A 24,497-nucleotide genomic window follows, 5' to 3' on the forward strand; every position below is an offset into this window, starting at 1 on the left:
AAGATTGGGGATCGCCCACTTCATTTCTGGAGGGAGTAATTCTTTCTGCATTTCTGGGATCTGACCCTCCCTTGATGAACCCACTGACCACAACCCGACTATATATGCAATAGATATAACAAGGTGTAGAGCTGGATAAACACAGCGGGCCAAGCAGCATCAGAGGAGCAGGAAAGCTGATGCTTTGGGTCTAGACCTTTCTTCAGAAAATCTTACTCAACCCTGTTTATGGTGGCACAGTTGGTGGGGTTAGCAGAAAGGTTCCCCGTATTTGAAATCACAGCTGACCCCTGGATATTTTTTAACAGCATCCACCAACAAAGGGCTCTCCATGGGCTTGATGATGTCAAGGAGGTAAAATTGATGCTAACATGGCTGAGTCCTACAGCCCATTCTGCCTCACCCAATCCTCAGGATGTGTGAGGATGGTACTGCAGGCCATGAAAACTGTAACCTGAGCTGCAATAGAGTGTAATAGGAGACACTGTGTGAAGGCATTAAGTAAGTGTAGGCACCCAACTGCACTTGCCAGGTACTTGTGGACACAGTTCGCAGGAGTTTCCAGTAACCTAGATAGGACTGCACTGACAGCACAAACCAGGGCAAGTTAGACCCAATGCTTGTCTTGCATTCCTCTGAACTAGTGAGGAAAACCTGTGAAAATGTTGATCCCACAAAGTTCGCACAGAACAATGGGTGATAAGGAGAATGGCCTAGGGTGTGGGAGAAAGAGATTAATGAATCAGAGTAGCCCACATCAGGCAAGGGGAAAATGCACCCAATGGAAGCCTTAACATCTAGTGTCAAGCGGAGGAACAGAGGGGTTGACTGAAAAAAAGGGAGTTATTGTCGGAGCCATCCCCCTCCATGTGTCCATCCCACAGCAGGATGGTCTGAGGCAGCAGCCATTGCCTCAAGGGAAATGCTCCAATTGTGGGCACACTGGCCAGTTGTCAAGGGACTGCGGGGTACCCAGGCAATTGGTGTTGTCACAGGAGCCAGGCTCAAGACCCTGGAACACAATGCTGGAAGGTCCAGAGAGACAAGGAGTAGTTAATTTGGTGGGGGAAACCTCGCAGCCAAATTAATCCAACTCCTCGAATCCTCGGTAGGATACATTCCCCAAAGCATGGCAGAGCTGTGCCTGTCCTCTACTGGTGTGTAGTGCCAGATGGGAGAGTGTGGGATGGCCCCTGGTAGAAAGCAAGGTGAGAGGCTGCCTCAGTGAGTTTATTATGGGACACAGGGTGAGCCAAAATGACACTTAATACATTCCAACATATTGATAACACATTGAGCACGCGTAAGAAAATTCTTCTGAGTGGCTCCGCTGGATACCTACAGGAGGGGGAGGAGACAGAATCTACAGAATTTAAATTGGGAAGACATAAGTTTTTCATCACCCAGCAGTGTTGGTTAATCTCCGTACTAACATCAAGCAGATTTTAGGCTCGAATCTTGTTATATTTGGTGAATACCTAAACTCGGTCAGACCCCAGTGGACATTGTGATAGACACACACACAGAGGAAATTTGTACCATTGGAAAATGTGTATTAGACTCACAAAAGTAAAGGAGCAATACAGCCAATTCAGACAGAACACAGGAGTCACAAACAAAACCATGGTCATATACAATGTGAGGTATAGTGATGGGTGAGCCAGACCCAAAGCCACAATGAGAGGGCCAGATGGCCAAGTTAACTAGCGGTTTGTTAAAGCAAGGAGTTTCAAGCCCTGATAACAAGGTGTGGAGCTGGATGAACACAGCAGGCCAAGCAGCATCTTAGGAGCAGGAAGGCTGACATTTCAGGCCTAGACGCTTCATTAGAAAAGGGGAAGGGAAGACAGTTCTGAAATAAATAGGGAGAGAGGGGGAGGTGGATCGAAGATGAATAGACGATAAGATAGGCGGAGAGGAAACAGACAAGTTAAAGAGGCGGGGATGGAGCCAGTAAAGGTGAGTGTAGGTGGGGAGGTGGGGAGGATATAGGTCAGTCCAGGGAGAACAGACAGGTCAAGGGGGAAGGATGAGATTAGTAGGTAGGAAATGGGCATGTGGCTTGAGGTTGGAGGAGGGGATAGGTGAGAGGAAGAATAGGTTAGGGAGGTGGGGACGAGCTGGGCTTGTTTTGGGATGCGGTAGAGGGAGGGGAGATTATGAAGCTTGTGAAATCCACATTGATACCATTGAGCTGCAGGGCCTGTCGCGTTTACCAAGAACTCACCATCGCGGCTCACCATAGAGCCAAAGGAAATTTAATAAAGCCACCCGATCATGGCAATGACAGTAACAACTCGCTCTGAGACTGTGATGAGACAGACCCCTTGGGCAAAATATATCACTGATTTACCAATTTCAGGGCCCATCTCCAACAATGTCTAGGGGATTATTGAGACAATAAGAGCACTAGTATTGAATTGCTACCAGTAAAATTACAGAAAGTTATCCTCTGATTTCCACTAACCTTCACAAAAGCTAAATCTGAAATACTGGAAATTTGAAGTATAATCAGAAATTTCTGAAGAACTCAACAGTCTAGCAACATCAGTGGAGAGAGAAGCAGAATTCTTGTTTTGAATCCAGTAGGGCTCTTCTTTCATAGCTCAGAGTTTCAAAGAAGAGTCAGACTTAACTTTTCCACAGAATCTTCCAGAGTTTCTCGGACTTTCGCACTGATGGTAGTTTTGCCAGTGCTCTTTAATGCCACACACAGTCAAAAGCTGCCTTGATGTCAAAGCTATTTATTCTCACATCTTCTCTGGAATTCAACTTTTTTGCCTATTCTTGGGCCAGGCTTTTCATGAGGTCAGGGCCTGAGTAGTCCTGGCAGTATGCTGTCTGATTCATTGGCTCTAGTAGCCAAGCTGAGCATCAGAGAGTAGGTTATTCCCTTGCAAAAGCTGCACAATAGTGTGACTCCTTTCATCATGTTATTGATGATTGAAAATAGAGGTGATAGGACAGTAATTGACCAGTTTGAATTAATGTGTTTTTCGTGCACAGTTCATACATTGCCTATTTTCCACCTTGCTGGACAGATTCTAGTCTTATAATCATGCTAAAACAGCTCTGGGGGTGTGTCTAGTTCAGGAATACAAAGTTTTCAGCACTGTTGTTGGAATACTATCAGAATCCATAGCCTATCCAGTGCTAACAGTCATTTCCTGGAATCATGTGGCGTGATTCATACTGGTTGATGATTAGCATTTAAGATACTTGGGACCTTTGAAGATGAATCATCCCCTCAGGACTTCCGGCTGAAGGCAAGTGAAATCCTTGAAATCTTTTCATGATGTGCTGACTCCCCCATAATTGAGAATGGTGATATTTGTGGAGCCTCTATTTGCTTTCAGTTGTTTAGTTGTTCACCAATATCCAGACTCAGTGTGCCAGAACTTTACCGCTTTGATCTGATCAGCTGTTTATGCTGTTGGCATGCAAGTAGGCTTGTATTGACAGCTCATTTTTAGGTATGACTGTACTGTTCCTGGTAAGCTCATCTGCACTCTCCACTGAACGAGGGCTGACCTCCCAGCTGGATGGTAATGCTACAGTGGGGTATATGCAGGACCATGAGGTTAAGGTAAAATTGCCATAGTCCCAGAGGGCCATAGTGCTGTTCTTTCACTGGAGAGAGATCTCTGGGGGTGAGTTTAACCTAAGGTTCCCCACACTGCAGGCTAGGGGTGATGTTGAGAAGGCAGGAACCTTATGGTAGTCTTGGCTGGTATGGGAATTGAACTCATACTGTTGTTGTCTGCTTTGTAAACCAGCCATCCTGTCAACTAGACTAACTGACCCTCATCACATAGTTGGTGAATACAATTCTGTTGCTAGTGATGACCCACACCACGTAATGGATTCCTAGTCTTATGTTGCCAAATCTGTTTGAAACCTGCCCCATTTAGCATGATAGAACATATCCTCAATGTGGAAAAGGGACTTTGTGTGAAGTGACTAAGTTGTAGTCGCACCTACTTATACTGTCATAGACAAATGAATCTGCATTAAGTAGACTTTTTTTCCATCTTGCTGATTTCCTCAGCAACCTCAGACCCAATGTGTCTTTGCCCTTTAGGACCCAGCGATTTGTCCAGTAGTGGTGCTACTGAACCACTTTTGCTGATAGATATTGATAGATGTCAATGGATGTCAAAATTACCCCACCAAAAATGCCCTTGCTATGCTTCAGTGTTTCCTCCAAGTCAGGTGAAGGGCGGAGGCAGTAGGTGGTAATCAGCAGGAACTTGCCTTTCCTGTGTTTGGCCTGATGTAATGCATCTGCCTAGGGCCCAGGGTCAATGTTGAATACTTGCAGGATAACTCCTTCTTGACTGTATCTCTCCGTGTCACAGCCTCTGATGGGTCTGTCCTGTTGGTGAACCAGATAATGTCAGGGATAGGATTTTGAGGGTATGATCTGCAACATATGAATCCATGAGTGTGACCATGTTGGACTGGTGCTTGGCTAATTTGTGAGACATCAGTTTTAGTACTTACTCAAAGATGTTGGTAGGAAAACTTTATAGCGTAAAGGTGGCTCAACTCATTTCTGGTAGCTCGATAATTGCTGGATTGCTTACTCAGCTTCATTTCTTTGCTTAGACTTCTCAGCTGTTTGATGCAATTGAGTGGCTTGTTAAAACATTTAAGAGTCAACCACAGTTCTTCTGGCCTGGAGTCACGTAGTCGTCCAGACTAGGAAAGGTTGGCAGCTTTCTTTTCCGAAAGGACAACATTGATACAAATAAGTTCTTACGGTAACCAGTTATGCTTGCGATTAGACTAGCTGTTAATTCCAGACTTTTGTTGAAATCAAATTTCACCATCTACTGTGGTGGGATTTGAAGCCCTGTCCCCAAGGAGATCCTGAGGCTCTGTACTATGACGCCAGTAACATTACCAAAATAGCACAGGCTTCCTGTGCCAGCTGTGCGTTTTCAACATTCAAGAAGCACAATGGCAGGAGTAGTAATGAGTCTATGTTTCTGAGGAGACCTGGAAGGATGTCTCCTGGATGTTTTCCTGCCATTTTCTATTTCTTGTCTATGATCTCGTTGTCATCTCTAGCAAGTTTCGAAATTTCTTTCTTCTGCTACCGAGATACAACTGTGGTTTGTTTTTTTCTGTCTGTAGTTCAAAATGTGCTGCTTATGGGCTCTTCGTCACTGTCCTTAGTTTCCTTCTGATACCACTGCTGTCTTATTGTTGAGGTGTTATGGACCCGATTTTCTTTCAAATGATTCTGCTGGAGTCTGTATTCATTTCAAAAAGGTCCTTTTATTTTCGGACTTCCTAATTACACAGATAAAATCTGCATAACTTAAGAGAGAAGTCACAGAGGAGGCACTCTGAAGACTTTCTACCTTCAGTGATCTTACCTTTCCCTCTATAACAGATCCACTCAGACCCATGACTAGAACTCCCATTGTACATTCTTAGTTTCAACTCTTTTCACATTGATCTGCCAGTTCATGAATTTCACTCTAGGGCCATCACTTTGAACGTTTCAATACTATTTAAGTTTGTCAGAAGCTTTTCCTACACATTTCACAATAATCACCACCCTCCACCTGCCTCCCATTCACTTGACCCTTCTAGAACAAGTGTACCCCAAGCACCCACATCAAGGGCAGTTGGTTTTAATTACCCTGTCTTGTCATGATCACTTGGCTGAACACCACCCACTTCTGATCTGTTGTAGATTCAGCTATTCGGATCCTGAAAGGTTGTAAATAATCTTAATTTACTCTGAGCAATGAACATTAATAATTTGCTGGCCATGTTGGATAAGCACTGTCTTCTAATTACATCTTATTACTGTACAATGGCCTTTTTATTTGTTATCTACTTCTCTTCTGTGACATGTCTCCAAAATTGAAATCTAGCTCAAATGGTCTTATACAGCGGCTTTGTGCTCTCCAAATTATCTCTTGAGGCCTCAAATTTGATAATTGTCCTTCTCCCTGCATGTACTGCAATCAAATGTAGAAACAATTAGAATTAATTATAAACTCCTGTGGGGCATGAAGATAATTTGGGATCCCTCACGCAGACCATATAACTGGGACTAAAAATAAAACCGAAATGAACTGCTGATGCTCTAAATCAGGAACAAAAACAGAAGTTGCTGGAAAAGCTCAGTAGGTTTGGCGGCATCCGTGAAGAAAAGTCAGAGTTAATATTTCGGGTCCAGTGACCCTTCCTCAGAACAGGGACTCTCCCTTCTAACAATCTGAAACAAATTCTTTTCACAATTGTCTTATGCCAGTGCAGCTGTCAACTTGCAGTTTGGTCAGTCTCCTAAGGCTCCATCCAGCATTTCATCTATCACTGTATGATTCCTTTAATGGAGTCCATTGCTGAAAGACCTTTCAGCTGTGGTATTCATGACCATTATGTTTACATTTTCATGCATGTCCCTAAACTCCTCATTAGCAAATTCCTTTCTCTTGTCAGTCAGCAACTTATTTGGTCCCTTAATTCTCCATTATTTCCTCACGAGCTTATCCTTTTCTCTTTGTCACATATTACTATGGAAGGACTAAATTGAGTTGCTGCACCGAGGAGAAAATTTCTGTCGTTCTCTCATAACTTTAGATCTATACCAAAGACCTGAGTAACCTTACATGTTGATGGGTTGTATCATCAACAACTTGTAACCTTCAACATCATTAGCCTCCGTGAAGAGAAGGAATATATTGTGCATCTTTGAGACACTGTTCTAAAGAAGAGTCATTCAATTTAAACATAAACCTGTCTCTCTCTCTCTCTCTCTCTGTCTCCACAATTACTGCCAGATCTGCTGATTTTATTTCAGATCTTTTGCAAAAGCAGTATGTTATTTTCCTTCAAAACAATTGGCATTTACTCTTCCTGATTCTTATCACTTAATGCTACTAATACTTCTCCAACATTCTGTTTTGAAACATCAGATTTTCTTAAAGGGATACAAGAATGCCCTGATTGGGAAAGTTACAGATCCAGTTAATTTCCAAATCATTTGTTTATTATGCTCCAGGTCCAGCTTTGTTTTTTTTCCCTTTTTTGATTTACTTTAGATTTACTTTAAAACAAAGGCATCCCAGTTGACACTATGTTGATGCTAATAAGAGTGGCATACAATTCCTTTGGAACTCCTACTCAGTTTTAGTAACTTCAATGTGTTGTCATGCAAACTTCCTGGCCTTTTGTCTATCTTCAATACCTAGTGAACTGATATAACAATCTGTTTAAACACTTGTGTAACTATTATCTAGTACAACAGTTAAATGAGTCCAATGCAGGCTCATAACCGGACAAATTTATACAACTACAACAATTCCAGATGAATAGTCATTGTCATTAACAACGCCCGAAATTTTTGCAATACTCTAAAGATCTTGCTGTTCCACTTTAGGCAGATAAAAACTGAAAGATCTGCGCATGCTGTAAATCAGACGCAAAAACAAAAATTGCCGGAAAGGCTCAGCAGGTCCAGCAGCATCTGCGGAGACAAATCAGAGTTAATGTTTCAGGTCAAGGGTCAGTTCTGACGAAACGTTGCTTGACCCAAAACATTAACTTTGACTTCTCACCACAGATGCTGCCAGGCCTGCAGAGCTTTGCGTCACATAAAACATGTTGACTCACATCTAAAGGACCTGTTAATTGTTCCTCAGGTTTTTGTAGGGTTCACTTAGCTACTATAGTTGCTGTTATATCACAGTCTGATTTGCAGCTGAGCCTGCTCCAAAGTGCTTAGGTTTTCATTCTTTCTATCCGTAATTCTTCCTTCATACTGACACCTGTAGGATGGTCTCAAAATACCATAATAATTAAGCCCTCCATCCTTTGTGACAATGTCTAATCTCCCATTTGTGTCATAAAGGCTAGACGAAATGAGCTCCTTCCCAAACAGCAGCTCCAAGTAGGATTCCTATTCTAAAAAGCCAACATGAGTTTACACCAGGAACCTGTGGCATCTTCACTCAATCCAACAATTTAAACGTTTGTGCTGACCAACAGTTAATGGAAATTAGAACCTTTTAAGCTGCTCCAATGCTTCAGAGAAGATTGACAGGAGGGTACATTTGGCCATCCTATCCTGCAGAATGCAGTTTAAGTGTAGGATCTTTATATAATGAGATATAAATAAGAATGAAGCAGGGTGCTGCCTGGGCGAGAGAGTTTTAGTTATGAAGAGAGATTGGGTAGACTGGTTAAAATTGTATAAGTGATAATGGGAACTGCAGATGCTGGAGAATCCAAGATAACAAAGTGTGGAGCTGGATGAACACAGCAGGCCAAGCAGCATCTCAGAAGCACAAAAGCAAACGTTTTGGGCCTAGACCCTTCATCAGAGAGGGGGATGGGGTGAGGGTTCTGGAATAAATAGGGAGAGAGGGGGAGGCGGACTGAAGATGGAGAGAAAAGAAGATAGGTAGAGAGGGGAGTATAGGTGGGGAGGTAGGGAGGGGGTAGGTCAGCCCAGGGAAGACGGACAGGTCAAGGAGGCGGGATGAGGTAGTAGGTAGGAAATGGAGGTGCGGCTTGAGGTGGGAGGAAGGGATGGGTGAGAGGAAGAACAGGTTAGGGAAGCAGAGACAGGCTGGGCTGGTTTTGTGATGCAGTGGGTGGAGGGGAAGAACTGGGCTGGTTTTGGGATGCAGTGGGGGAAGGGGAGATTTTGAAGCTTGTGAAGTACACATTGATACCATTGGGCTGCAGGGTTCCCAGGCGGAATATGAGTTGCTGTTCTTGCAACCTTCGGGTGGCATCATTGTGGCACTGCAGGAGGCCCATGATGGACATGTGCTCCTGAGATGCTGCTTGGCCTGCTGTGTTCATCCACACTTTGTTATCTTGGGTAGACTGGGTTTGTTTTCTTTAGAGCAGAGAAGACTGAGGGAGAACATGATTGATATGTGTAAGATTATGAGGGGCATTAACAGGGTAGACAGGAAGGAACCTTTCCCCTTGATGGAGGGAGCCGTGAGCAGGTCATAGATTTAAGGTAAAGAGCAGGAGATATAGAGGAGATGTGAGGAAAAACATTTTCACTCAAAGGAGGTGGGAATCTGGAACTCACTACCTATAAGGGTGGTAGAAGCAGAATCCTTCATAATAATTTAAAAAATAGTTAGATGTGCACATGTGATGCCATGGCATACAAAGATATGGGCCAAGTGCTGGAAAGTGGGGGTGGAATATTTAATTGGTAGTTTTTGACCAGTGTAGACCCGATGGGCTGAAGGGTTTTTTTTCTTCTGTGATGGAGAACAGTTATGACTCAAATCCAATACATGTTGCATAAATCAGTGTGGGAAATATACCAATGTCACATCCTTGATTAAAGATTTGCAATGGGAATCATTATAGCAAAGGCAGGAGAAAAATAGGCTAACCATATTATATCAAATAGGAATGGATAGGTAGATATCAACAGAAACAAGTTTTTGGTGCCCTGCCGCAATGATAAAACAAAAGATATCCATTCACACACAATACCGATCAACAGAAACTACAAAGACAATCTGTTTCCCAGACAGTGGGTCATCAATTTTCTTCTCCAGGACAATACCTCAGTAGAACAAGATGCCAAAGTCACATGATAAAACTGAAGCAGGAACAAGAGATGCAGAAGCAGAAGGAAATGCAGCTGAGAAGGAATGATGTGCTAGACAGGTTGTCAAGAAATGAAAACAGTCACTGAGAGAACTAGATGTAGAGCTGGATGAACACAGCAGGCCAAGCAGCACTAGAGGAGCAGGAAGGCTGACATTTAGGGTCTTGGCCCTTCTTTGGAAATGGGGGAGGGGAAGGGGATTCTGAAATAAACTGAGGTGGGGGGGGAGGCAGATGGAAGGTGGATAAAGGTGCAGACAGGTGGAGAGGAGACGGACAGGTCAAGGAGATGGGGATGGAGCCAGTAAAGTGAGTGTAGGTTGGGAGTTAGGATGGGGCTTTCCTGCTCCTCTGATGCTGCTTGGCCTGCTGTGTTCATCCAGCTGTACACCTTGTTATCTCAGATTCTCCAGCATCAGCAGTTCCTACTGTCATTGAGAGAAGTGCTTTGGCCAGCAACTTGCAATGGCTATGCCTGGGTATTTTTCATGTAACTGATCAATGCCTTCACAACTTATCAGTTGCACTGAAGAAGCTCTTCCAAATGGAAGCGGTGTACTTCTGATTGTCATGGTTACTTCTGAATACTTCTGAAATCATGGTTTTAAAAATTGTTTAATTACCTTCTTAATCACTGCAAATGCTGATCCATTAGCTCTTTGTGTTCTTTGCTATTTGCAGAGCCTACCCTTGGAAAGCTACAAAGTTAAATGATATCGGGATTCTGATCCAACATAATTTGTTGGGACTTTGTAATCACACATGCCCCTGAACTTAACTGAACCTTGCTGGGAAAGTTCTACCTTTTGTTACCTGTTTCACTATATACAACTCTTTAAAGCTGGCAGGGCAAGATAATAGGGTGTCTACAAAAATTTGATTAGATTCCCTACAGTGTGGAAACAGGCCCTTCGGCCCAACAAGTCCACACCACCCCTTGCAGCATCCCACACAGATCTATCCCCCTATAACCCACATACACCCCTGAACACTATGGGCAATTTAGCATGGCCAATCCACCTAGTCAGCACATCTTTGGATTGTGGGAGGAAACCGGAGCACCCGGAGGAAACCCACGCAGACACGGGGAGAATGTGCAAACTCCACACAGACAGTTACCCGAGGCTGGAATCGAACCCGGGTACCTGGTGCTCTGAGGCTGCAGTGCTAACCACTGAGCCACTGTGACGCTGCAGTCTATAAAACAAGGATAGATTGTCAAAAAGCAAGGGAGTCACCCTAGAACTTTGTAAATCACCCATTAAGTCTCAGCTGGTGTATTACAGACAATTTGAACAGTACACTCAGGCAAGATGTGAAGAAAGGGTACACAGTAGGCTTACCAGGGATGATGGACTTTAATTGTAAGTGGTTGAGCAGAGATGATTGTATTAAAACATATAATTCTGAGGGGACTGGAAAGGTTGCAATCTGGGAGTCTGGCTTCCTCTTGTATGGGAGACTAGGCAACACAGTTTAAGAATAGAAAGGTCTCCCTGTTAAAATGGAAAGGAGGAGCATTTTATTTGTTCTGAGGGGCATCAGGGTTTGTTGGATTCTTTTCCCCAAAAAGTAATGGATCCTGTGCTGTTTATTCAAGGCACAATTAGATAGAATCTCAAAAGAAAATTCCGGTAAGACCTATGGGGGGGTGGGGGCAGATGGGAAAGTGATGTTGAGACCATGATCTGATCAGCCATGATTTTATTGATTGACAGGAGCAGGCTCAAAGCATTAAATAGCCTAACCCTGTTATTCCAGCGTTTCCTGTGAAATTTTGGAAAAGTCAAGACTGTTTCCTGGAACTGTGAAAATCAAGTGGGTAGATGTTTTCAAGAAGATCAGAGAATTTGAATGACTAAGGAAAAATATATTTCTTTTGGCAAGTGGTTCAATAATTAGGAGTCATAAGAGTGGCAAAAAGAGTTAGAAGGCAGATATGGAGAAGGACCCTTCTAAAGAAGGGTCTAGGCTGAAACGCCAGCCTTCCTGCTCCTCTGATGCTGCCTGGCCTGCTGTGTTCATCCAGCTCTACACCGTGTTATCTCAGATGTTGAGAAATATTTGTTCTTGGTAAGCCGTCAGGGTTTGACATGCTCTATCTGGAAAAAAATGTCGGAAGTTGTTTCAATAAATGATTTAGAAGTGAATGAGATAAGTGCTTAAGAATGTAAAATTTCCATCAACTGCTCTATCTAAGAGCCAGAGTAGGTGTAGCATGCCTGCTTCTGAGCTGAAACTTGAAGTAACTTCATGGTTCTATGAAAGCAATGAATTGGTCATTCATCTTCTGGCTGTTTGCCCTGCAGAACAATTATCAAATTTGCTAACAAATACCATTGAAAGGTATATAATTCCATAAAAGAATTAGAAGTAGGTTTATTGTCCCGTGTGCTCAATTACAGCAATACAAGAGTGCAGTGAAAAGTTTGCAAAATCACCATTCATGGCGGCATCAGAGATAATGGGAACTGCAGATGCTGGAGATTCCAAGATAATAAAATGTGAGGCTGGATGAACACAGCAGGCCAAGCAGCATCTCAGGAGCACAAAAGCTGACGTTTCGGGCCTAGACCCTTCATCAGAGAGGGGGATGGGGGGAGGGAACTGGAATAAATAGGGAGAGAGGGGGAGGCGGACCGAAGATGGAGAGTAAAGAAGATAGGTGGAGAGGGTGTAGGTGGGGAGGTAGGGAGGGGATAGGTCAGTCCAGGGAAGACGGACAGGTCAAGGAGGTGGGATGAGGTTAGTAGGTAGCTGGGGGTGCGGCTTGGGGTGGGAGGAAGGGATGGGTGAGAGGAAGAACCGGTTAGGGAGGCAGAGACAGGTTGGACTGGTTTTGGGATGCAGTGGGTGGGGGGGAAGAGCTGGGCTGGTTGTGTGGTGCAGTGGGGGGAGGGGATGAACTGGGCTGGTTTAGGGATGCAGTGGGGGAAGGGGAGATTTTGAAACTGGTGAAGTCCACATTGATACCATATGGCTGCAGGGTTCCCAGGCGGAATATGAGTTGCTGTTCCTGCAACCTTCGGGTGGCATCATTGTGGCAGTGCAGGAGGCCCATGATGGACATGTCATCAAGAGAATGGGAGGGGGAGTGGAAATGGTTTGCGACTGGGAGGTGCAGTTGTTTGTTGCGAACTGAGCGGAGGTGTTCTGCAAAGCGGTCCCCAAGCCTCCGCTTGGTTTCCCCAATGTAGAGAAAGCCGCACCGGGTACAGTGGATGCAGTATACCACATTGGCAGATGTGCAGGTGAACCTCTGCTTAATGTGGAATGTCATCTTGGGGCCTGGGATGGGGGTGAGGGAGGAGGTGTGGGGACAAGTGTAGCATTTCCTGCGGTTGCAGGGGAAGGTGCCGGGTGTGGTGGGGTTGGAGGGCAGTGTGGAGCGAACAAGGGAGTCACGGAGAGAGTGGTCTCTCCGGAAAGCAGACAGGGGTGGGGATGGAAAAATGTCTTGGGTGGTGGGGTCGGATTGTAAATGGCGGAAGTGTCGGAGGATAATGCGTTGTATCCGGAGGTTGGTAGGGTGGTGTGTGAGAACGAGGGGGATCCTCTTGGGGCGGTTGTGGCGGGGGCGGGGTGTGAGGGATGTGTCGCGGGAAATGCGGGAGACGCGGTCAAGGGCGTTCTCAATCACCGTGGGGGGGAAGTTGCGGTCCTTAAAGAACTTGGACATCTGGGATGTGCGGGAGTGGAATGTCTTATCGTGGGAGCAGATGCGGCGGAGGCGGAGGAGGGCCCATCCCAGGCCCCTAGATGACATTCCACATTAAGCAGAGGTTCACCTGCACATCTGCCAATGTGGTATACTGCATCCACTGTACCCGGTGCGGCTTTCTCTACATTGGGGAAACCAAGCGGAGGCTTGGAGACCGCTTTGCAGAACACCTCCGCTCAGTTCGCAACAAACAACTGCACCTCCCAGTCGCAAACCATTTCCACTCCCCCTCCCATTCTCTTGATGACATGTCCATCATGGGCCTCCTGCAATGCCACAATGATGCCACCCGAAGGTTGCAGGAACAGCAACTCATATTCCGCCTGGGAACCCTGCAGCCATATGGTATCAATGTGGACTTCACCAGTTTCAAAATCTCCCCTTCCCCCACTGCATCCCTAAACCAGCCCAGTTCATCCCCTCCCCCCACTGCACCACACAACCAGCCCAGCTCTTCCCCCCCACCCACTGCATCCCAAAACCAGTCCAACCTGTCTCTGCCTCCCTAACCGGTTCTTCCTCTCACCCATCCCTTCCTCCCACCCCAAGCCGCACCCCCAGCTACCTACTAACCTCATCCCACCTCCTTGACCTGTCCGTCTTCCCTGGACTGACCTATCCCCTCCCTACCTCCCCACCTACACCCTCTCCACCTATCTTCTTTACTCTCCATCTTCGGTCCGCCTCCCCCTCTCTCCCTATTTATTCCAGTTCCCTCCCCCCATCCCCCTCTCTGATGAAGGGTCTAGGCCCGAAACGTCAGCTTTTGTGCTCCTGAGATGCTGCTTGGCCTGCTGTGTTCATCCAGCCTCACATTTTATATTCATGGCGGCATTGTAGGTGCAGAGGCACCGCTCTGGTCCCACTCCAGATCCTCCACCACTTCCACGATGCTGCCAACTGTCAGAGTTCTGCCTGGGCACACCGACCACTTCATGGCTAACTGCCAATGCTCCCATTCAGGGCCCCATAGCTGCCGTCATTTGGTGCCGCTGCCTCCATGACCGAGCTCCATCCAGAAGGTAGGTAGAAAATGAGAAAAAAAAACTTAAAAAAAGAGAAAAAAGTGAAGAAAGAAGAAAGAAAAGCTGTCAGAGTGCTTGAGCTCCTGCTCGGGAGCCCTACTCTGCTGCCATCTTGGATCAGAGAAGTATTTTGAGTTTGATACATTAATTAAATACATTAAATATGCCTATATTAATTGCAGCACTGTTACGTATGTCATTATTCAGTGGGTATGACCAGTCATAGGGTGTGCTCTTTCTTTCCCTGCTCCACCAGATTGTAACAATAACTAGCCTTTCCAAAGCCAAGACTTCACAAAATTCCGTTGAAATTGTGAAAATTGGCAGTCCTTTTCATTGCCTTTGCTATTGCCTTAATGATCAGCGGATAACTAAGGTTTTCTTGGCCATTTAATTCTAATGACTGGATTTCATTTCTTGTTGATCTGATCCTGGTACAGGATCTTTGAAGTTAGAAGTTGTGATAATCGCAGAATATCTTCAATTGCAGCCTTTCCAGTCCAAAACAATTAAGAGCTTCAAGGAAAAATTGAAATTTGCTACTTGGCAGTTCGTCCAAGGTGGTTCTTAGCATGCGAATTAATGCATGTTTGTTTTTAGCCAATGACAAAACATATTTTGGCCTCACATGGGCTTGCGTATGTAAAATTCGGCTTAACAGTAGCATTATAACTTCTGCATTAGAAAACATTCAAGTCCTTCTTTCTCCTCTTAAATATTCTTTAAAACCCAAATCTTTTCAAAAGATTTTGGTCATTAGCTCTAGTTTCTCAAGCATGGTTTAGTTTAGTTTCCCTTACAGATTTAGTTTGATAAATCTCCTGTGGACCATTTTGTTTTACTACATCACTGGTGCTTTATAATTTGTTGTTGATTCATTGATATAGGTTACCTCTTTCATGGGATGTGGGCTTCAATTGCTTATAGAACCATAGAAACACAGAATTGTTTCAAAGCAGAAGGAAGCCATTTGGCCCATCCTGTCCACATTGACAATAAGTCAAATTGCTTAGGAAGCCAATCTCCTGCCTTTGCCCCACTATCCTGTACATTATTTCAAATTAAATAATCAGTCAATGTCTTAAGGGGGGGATACTGATTAAACTGGTGAATGGGCAAAAGAGATGTAGGTAGTGTTTAATTTAGATAAATGTGAGATGCTGCATTTGGAAAAGCAAATCAGAGCAGGAATTATTCACTTTATAGAAAAATCCTGGAGTGCTGTTTCTGGACAGACTGCAGATTCATAGTTCCTTGAAAGTGGAGTCCCAGCTAGACAGGATAGTGAAGACGGCATTTGGTATGCTTGCTTTATTGGTCAGTGCATTGAGTATAGGAGTTGGGAGGTCATGTTGTGGCTATACAGGACATTGGTTAGGCCACTATTGGAATACAACGTACAATTCTGGCATCTCTGCTATAGGAAGGATATGGTGAAACTTGAAAAGATTCAGAAAAGATTTACAAGGATGTTGCAAAAGTTGGAGGCTTTGAGCTACAGGCAGAGGCTATTCCCTGGAGCATGAGAGGCTGAGGGGTGACCTTATAGAAGTTTATAAAATCATGAGAGGCTTGGATAGAGTAAGTAGACAAAGTATTTTCCCCGGGGTAGGGAGTCCAAAACTAGAGGGCTTAGGTACAAGGTGAGAGGGGAAAGAACTAAAAGAGACCTCGGAGCAACTTTTTCACACAGAGGGTGGTGTGTGTATGGAATGAGCTGCCAGACAAAGTGGTAGAGGCTGGTACAATTACAACATTTAAAATAAGTCTGGATGGGTAAATGAATAGGCAGAGTTTAGAGGAATATGGACCAAATACTGGCAAATGACATTTGATTTATTTGGGATATCTGGCCAGCATGGACATGTTGGGCCGAAGGGTCCGTTCCATGCCGTATATCTCTATGGCTCTATGAGTACCAGTTCTGAAAAAGAAGAATTGTACTGGATTCAAAATCATAAGTCAGTCTCTCTCTCTCCACAGATGCTATCAGCCCTCCACAATTTCTCCAGCACTTTCTGTTTTTGTTTCCAACTCAGGTTTAATTTCAGATTTCCCACACCTGCAGTGTTTTGCTTTTGTTTGGTTCGCAATTGTGTTTTGTACCTAACACTGAGAAGCTAGATAGGCTGGGTTTGTTTTCCTCAGAGCAGAGAAGGCCAACGGGCACACCAGACTGAGGTGTGCAAGGTTCTGAAAGGCACAGGGAGCATAGATAGAGCCAAAAGTTTCTGATACATGGAGGGGTCAATAACTAGGAAGCACAGTTTACAGTAAGGAGCAAGATTAGAGAGAATTTGAGGAAAGTCTTTTTTTTTCCCACCTGTAAGGTTGTGGATTCTGGAACTCACTGCCTTAAAGAATGTAGAGGCAAGAACCCTCCAGATATTTAAGAATTCATATGAGCACTTGAAACACCTCAGCACACAAGCCTACTGGCTAGGTGTTGGAAGAATAGTTTAAAATGGATGGATCTTTAATGACTGTCGGGGACACAATGTGCCAAAGGGCACTTTTCCATGCTGTAAGACTCTGCCAATCTATGATAGGTTATGCTAGGGAGGTACTGGTGTAGTGGAAATGTCACTGGACTGGTAACTGGAGCACCAGGATAATGTTCTGGGGCATGAATTTAAATCCCAACATGCCAAATGATAACATTTGAATTTAATTTAAAAAAACCAGGAATAAAAAAGATCACCTTACCGCAGCAGTGTAATCCTATTGATTGTTATGAAAATTGACCTGGTTCACTAATGCAATATAGGGAAAGAAATCTGCCATCCTTACCCCATCTGGCATTTGATGCCAGACCCAGAGTTAAAGTCAACCATACATCCAGGAAATTAAGGATTAATCTTTAGTTGCGAGTATCATACAACATGCTTTCAACCCCAAAAAATACAATGACACCATTTTTAAGAAGGTTTCCTTTGTGCCCTATTTAAAGCTACTATTCCACACAAATTATATTCTGACAATATCTTAAATATTCAGCGTGTGAATAGCATTTACATTGTCACACTTAAGATCCAACCTTGTGATTTTGAGAAGGTAGAGAAGGGGATTGCTTGACACGCCATGGTCACTATTTTCCTGCCACTAAATCCAAATTAGAAAATTTATTTATGTCAGACATATAGCATAGCCAGATACATTATCTATTCATGACATTCAGGTTGCCAGTGTGGCGCCATAACCGCAATGCAGTACTGCACAGGGCTACTATTGTTGACCTGTCTGAATACATACCATGCCACATATCGGTATTAAAGGCTAAACAAAGTTTGCACAATTGTTAAACTTATCAATGTTTATAGTTAGGAAGGCGGAGATAATCTCAATTCAAAGACTAATTCGATAGAGGATGTTGATAGCTTGGATTTACAAATAAGAGACAGATACAATGCAAGTGAGATCTGGAAAAAGAAGAAAAATAATGATTAAAATATGTTGCAGACATATGTTGGAATGACTGTTGACTCTCCTCGTCCTCTTTATGTTAATAGGACCTATTGAAAATTGCCGTACATTGCAATGTTTTAGTCATACTGTGACCGAATTGCACCTGCAGTGAACATAAGCAGTGAATCAATACTAGGTTTGAGATGTTGAAATCGTGTATCATTCCAACTGCTTGTCATGCTAAAAGAAAGATCCTGAGGTCAATTTACGAAAACATTTACTGTTATACAGAATGGATGTTTCCTCAACCATCAAGGGCTTCTGATTCAGTCCTTTGTGAAGATGAATAACTATTGTGAATACAGCTACAAAGGCATATTTGGATCAAGTGATCTTGAGATGGTTTTGCTCTGCCTTCACCCTACTTACACTGCGGGCAGTGCATAGCACAATATGAGTGTCAGACCATACAAAAGGTATGTAAGAAATAATAGTGGGAGAAGATAATTTAGCTTATTCAACATGATCACAGCTTGAATAACAACTCAATTTCTCATTCACTTCTAATATTCTTTAATTGCTGAGAGACCAGAGACCTATCAATCTCAGCTTCAAATATATTTAATGATGGTGCATCCACAAGTCTCTAGCTGGGGTACTCCAAAAAATTCACAACCTTTTGAGTGAAGAAATTTCTAAACATTTCAGTCCTCAATGTTCAACCCCATGAAACTGTGTCACCTTGTTTTAGATTCACTAGTCATGAAAACATGATCCCAGGAGAGAGCCTATGAATTCCCCTCAGAAGCTAAAATGTCTTGATGAGATTGCCTCTCATTTTTTTTCTAAATTCTAGAAAATAAAGAGCCAATTTAATCAGCAGAAGGCAACTGTCCCATCCTAGGGGCAATCAAACAAATCTTTACTCCTTTTATAAGAACAAATAGTGTGGAAAGAACACAGGTAATTTAGTAAATTACAACAGCTATGAGGGCCATAGAATCTTCAATGCTGTTAAGAACATCTACAGTCTGAGGTGTACCCACCGACAGTTAGGAATGGAGTGGCATTCACCAAGGGTAGAGAGGCAGTCAGTTCTCTTGGAGCACTTTGAGGATCTCTTCTACTGAGAACCAGTCCTTGACTTGGGCACCCTTAACCACATCCCACTGATTGCTACCTGTCACCATCTCAGCACTAGGACAACCTAACATGAGATTAAAAAGTCGCACCAACTGAGAACCATAATTATAGAATATGATGGTGAAGCACTCTTGGTACTTGGTATATGACCTCATCTACTTCATCTGGAAGGACAGCATGCCTGTGAAGTGCCACAACAGTGACCAGCTTCAAGAAAAAAGATAAGACCAATTCCAATAACTCCAGAGGGGTCTCCTATTGACTGCCATTGTGAAGATCCCAAATCATTAATATTACTGATGTATAGTAATTATGTCATTATTAAACAGCAAAACAGACATAAAATCTGCAAGATCGTGCTGTAGAATAGAGTAAATATTAAATTGATAAGTTAAAATTATTGTTGAATTTATAATAAGCATGCCATATCAGCTGGTTGAATAGAAACTGAGAAGTTTTGGAGGACAGAGGACCAGCAATGTAAATAATAAAAAAAATTGATATAGCTCCCAAGAGACAACTAGCCAATCACTGAACCCTGAGAGGGTAGGTTTTGTTTATTCAACAACTGGCCTGACACTGAGCCTCGCAAAAGCCTTTCTGGAATCATTCATTCTGCTAGCGAGCTCTGAGAGGGCTATAATGATTTGTGCATTGAAATGAAAATTAACTAGCTCAAGATGATGTAGGTCAATCATCTACTTGGAAGGCAGATGGAGAGAACTGATCACTTCCTCCATTTCAACTCTTTCTTAGGTCAGCCTTGCAATGCAGCTGTTCCATGGATGTTATGCCTGAAATACACAATGTGAGAGGAGAACTGTGTGTAGTGCTGTGTGAGTAGAATAAAAAGAAATGCTATGATGCTAGGATCATCTAGGGACAGAAGCCACGACTGACGGATTTAAGGGATTGTGTTGGTGGCCAGAAATAGAAAAAGACATAAAATAATATGTCAAGAGCTGTATTGTCTGCCCCCAGGAAATCCAGCAAGAATGCCAAGAAAGGAGAGTTAAAGCAAGATAACAAAGTGTGGGGCTGTGGAATACAGCAGGCCAAGCAGCATTTAGGACCCCAAAAGCTGACGTTTCAGGCCTGACCTTCAAGTAGACTACGTCATCCCCTATCACCCTATAAAGGGGGATATAAGTATATCCTTCATCATGGGCGTTTTTAGCAAAAGGGTAGAGGCATTCCCACTCAAATGAACACCACTGAAGCTGCAGTGGATATCTTAATTCAGCACATTTTCACTGGTTAATGTCCCCCACACCACCCCCCCCATATATATATATATATATATATATATACGTATAATTCAGTACAATGCATGGTATGCGGCAGGCATGTGATGTTACAATTTTCCAGTTCAGGAACATTCCAGTCCCTCAGATATTCAGGCCCCCACTCAGTACAAGGCCAGTATACCCATGTACAGGCATTTGCTGGATACAGGAAAAACTGAATGGCCCCACTTTAATCAGTTAAAGGCCGATGGAACCCCAAGCAACAACCACCAGCTCCAGGTACTCCTAGGGAACCTGGGGAAGCAGTCCCTCAGCCAAGTTTTGATCAAGACCCTGGACAAGTCATTGATCCAGATCCAATCTGAAACCTCGATCCTGATCCAGAACCAGGACCCTGGACACGGTCCCTTCCGAGACATCAACTTCAAAAACTGAACCACGGCTGGCCCCACCAATTCTGGCCCTGATGTGAATGCACAGTGAGAAACAAGAAAGTGTCCTACACAACGCTCCAGCCAAGACACAGAGACAAGCCCTTGACAAACGAAGTTATTCCAGTGCTCCCGCTGAGCTATAATGGAGAAGCAAGTCCCCGGCAGTGAAAGCCCTCCTAGGCAGGGGCCCAATGTATATCCTGGTTGTAGAAGAACACTGTCACAAAACTCAAATATCAGTGTAGCCTCAATGAGCCAATCCATCCTGTTTATACACAATATGATAGATAGCCATCATCAACATTTTCGACTTCTGAAAATTTTAATCTTCCAGATCTCTCATGGTGCCAACACACCAACCTGCTTCCGATTCCCATTTTGGAGGAACAAACGTCATGTCTAAAGTGGGGTCTGAAACAAACACAATTAACTCACAAAAGGGGAATTGCGAGAATTTGATAAAAGCAAATTTTTGGAGAAGTTTAGCTGATGTTTGCCAAGACCAGACAGTTAGAAAACAATCGCCTCAAGTGGAGAAGTGGAGGGGAGGTATTTAAACTTGCTGAGATATTGTTAAGGATAATAATAGGTGCTACCTTAATGCCATCTCCAGGATGATGACAAATAGCCTGTCGGTCTACACCACTGGCTAGATTGCCAGGATGTATTGTTAATCCTATTTACTTTGATTTCCCTCACTGTTCTCACAGTTAAATCTGTCTGCTGGAGGAAGAAACCCAACCAGAAACTGTGGACTCTATGCTCCTGCAGCGAGAGCCAAGAAATTAGTGAAACTGGATTGCAAAAGGGTTTTGTAAATTCTTGCAGAGTATGAATTTATTGAGTGTCACTAAATGCCAGAGACTTGAGGGCTGACCCACAGCTGCAAAAATCAGGCCTGACAGAAAATTGGCCAAACTAATCATCAGCCAAAGTCAAAGAGTTTACAAGGGTTCAAGGGGAAGCAGTTACAATGAGCCTGAGGATTATGTATTGATGAAATGTCAATCAGGCATTCTGGCATTTTGACTGCCTAGGTATGTGCACTTTATACCCGCTTGCATGGCAACAGTGAAGAGTTTTGGGCATGACCCCATTGGATAATTTGAACCCAGCTCATGAGCTCTTGGCCAAAGGCACAGAACATTCTGGAAGTTTTGGGCCAACGGGGAAAAAAAACACACACCTGGGAGCCACCCCTCCGTGAAGGCTCAATGAAGATCTTTAAAGACTTGTCCTAGCCCAACAGCAGAGCTCCAACTACCTGGACACAGAGAGAGGGAGAGAAAACCCATCCCGACCTGTGAGACCTAACTCATGGAAGAGAGCCAGCCCTATGTCAGACAGGAACGAGATTCCAAAGGCCGGCTCAAACACATGGATTGTTGCAGATAAATTCTTTCGCAGATGGACAGAACTTGATAGAGAGTAAGTATCTTGGGAATTTGGGAAATGGTCACATAGTATTTTAGTTAGAAATATTTTGTTAATAAAGTTGAGGTTAACCGCAAACTGAATTTTTTGCCCCTGTATGCCCCTTTCAATGACAAGAGCACTTGGGTAAGTGTTTTTAATACATTACTGGGCAAAGTGTCTAAAGCACAGAAAACAATAGCCTGCATTATTCAATACTATTTATGAAAATACGTAATTCAGAATGAAATGTTTTCTGATCTATCATTTGAATGATTGGGTATGCTACAAAAAGATAGAAAATGGTCCATTCAGGCCACAAAGTGAGAACAGTGGTGAAGTGAGTTAGATAGGCTTTTTCATGTTGCTGTCCCATCGGTTTCTTTTGGGTGGTTTTGGTGTTATGGAAAACATATTTTTAGACTTTGGCTTCTTGAGCTTTTAACTATTATTGCCATTGAAAATTGTTAAATGTCGGGAATTTTATTGCTCAATAACATGTTAACAGTGTTTGAAGCCATTCAGTCAAATCAGTTCTCTCATGCATTAAAATTTAACTACTGATGCTGTCTGATTGAGCCTTCCTTTCAAAGGACATTGATTAAACGCTATCTTAATACCAGTGTTTTGTTGCAGGTTTATTCATTGTCATGCATATCTTGTTACAAAACACAGTGAAAAGTGTTATACAGAGAGAGTTGGTTTCATTATAAAATGTGGATCAGTGTGAACTGTGCAATTCCTAAAGTAGACATCCGATCTGAGGAGTAGGGGATTGGAGAGCCTCAGTCTACATGTCCAGTGGGGGGTACCTGTAGCTTCATTGCTTAAGGAGGAACAGCACCAGAAGCATTCAGAGTGGAGAGAAGAATGAGGAGGGTAATCTGGGTGCATCTGATTTTGATCGAAGGTAGTATGAGAGCCTGGACTAAGCAAGATCCAAGTCTTCCTTATTTGAACTCATACTTCTCCTGATCCACAAGTATGTGTAGAGTTAAATTTAAAATTGCACTTGCTGAGTTTCATCTGGCCAACATTCTGTCCCAGGCAAAACCCTTAAAAAGTAGATTAATTCAGTAAATTTTTACTTGTGAGATGTTACATTGTGCAAATTGGCATTGCGTTTATTTAAATATTATCTTGCTGCATTTCAAGTAATTCATCAGAAAGTAAACATTTTTGAGATATTTCTGAGAGTCGTAGTAATGCTCCATGTAGATAATTGTCTCCCTTTTTATTTTCATTCATTCATTCATTGGTGAACATAATTAATGTCTACAGAATACAGAAAAAGGCTAGAAGTGCCATTCACAGCAACAAACATGTACAAATAAAGCATCTGATATGAGTGGGTATCCAATTTTAATTCCAATGAAAGTAACCACGGCTATTAGGAACAATAATGACATATTCAGGTACTTTTGACCAAATAGGAATTTCTGATTCATACCTCTTGAACAGACCTGGAAGTGTCTAATCAATGGAAAGCTTTCCTGTTGTCATGACACCTCTCTTCAATGTTCCAGCAAATTTTATTTTCTAACAATAGTATGTGTGAGAGAGAAGCTGTTTCGTATGGAGGAGTGGCTTTAAATTTCCAACAAGTACTACATAAATAAAGATTTTAAGGTTTGGTTGTGTTGTTATTATTAATGGAACAGTCATTATGCCATACTGGTCGGTCAGATAACTTAGTTTGTTGGCAAGTACGGGAACAGTGGACAAATAAGTGTGAGGCCTGCCTTGCCATAATTTTACCTAGTAATAGTTTCTATGTGCTGATAATCTGGTTTATAGATCCCTGTGGTTGATAGGTTTTGAGTCATCACACTTAAGCTCAGGCTGATCTGCATTGGTAAGGATAATCTTAGCCAGTGTGTCACCAATTTGATGATATAAGTGGATTTGATATGGAGTGAATAAGAATGTCAATCAGGAACTCTTCTCTAGATCATTACTCACGGAGGTCTGCTGGAAATCTTGAAAGGAATGTTCTTACATTTGAGTAGCAAACTGTGATCACTGCCCAACTTGTTCATATAAGGAAGAGAGTTGGGAGGCAGGAGTTGAGCTATACACCTTCGAAACTGGAATAATATAAATTTGAAAGTGTTAAAGCTTCGTGTTTTCTGGGTTCTCAACTAAAATGCTGCAGATTAAAAGTTGATCTTGTGTCTTTCATCTTTCTCAGTTCACAAATAATATACATGGGATGGTGATAGTGTCCCTACTCTTGAACCAGAATGCTTGTGTTCCAGCTGGAGGTGTGTCCTATAGTGTCCGAGCAGGCTAATTACAAATACCTGTGTAAAATGTGCAGATTAACAAGTTGAGGGCCCCTCCTGAAATGTCAGTTTTCTATATTTTCAGAAGTGGCATAAATCAAGCAGAAGCATAAACACTTGGAAACTGTTGTTAGGTTTATGATTTTGTTTCGCACAAATGTACTTTCATCTGGCACAGTCACCTTGGCTGAAAAATTAGACTGTATGTGAAAATA

The sequence above is a fragment of the Stegostoma tigrinum genome, chromosome 5 (genome assembly GCF_030684315.1).
Source record: "Stegostoma tigrinum isolate sSteTig4 chromosome 5, sSteTig4.hap1, whole genome shotgun sequence".
Classification (NCBI taxonomy): Eukaryota; Metazoa; Chordata; class Chondrichthyes; order Orectolobiformes; family Stegostomatidae; genus Stegostoma; species Stegostoma tigrinum.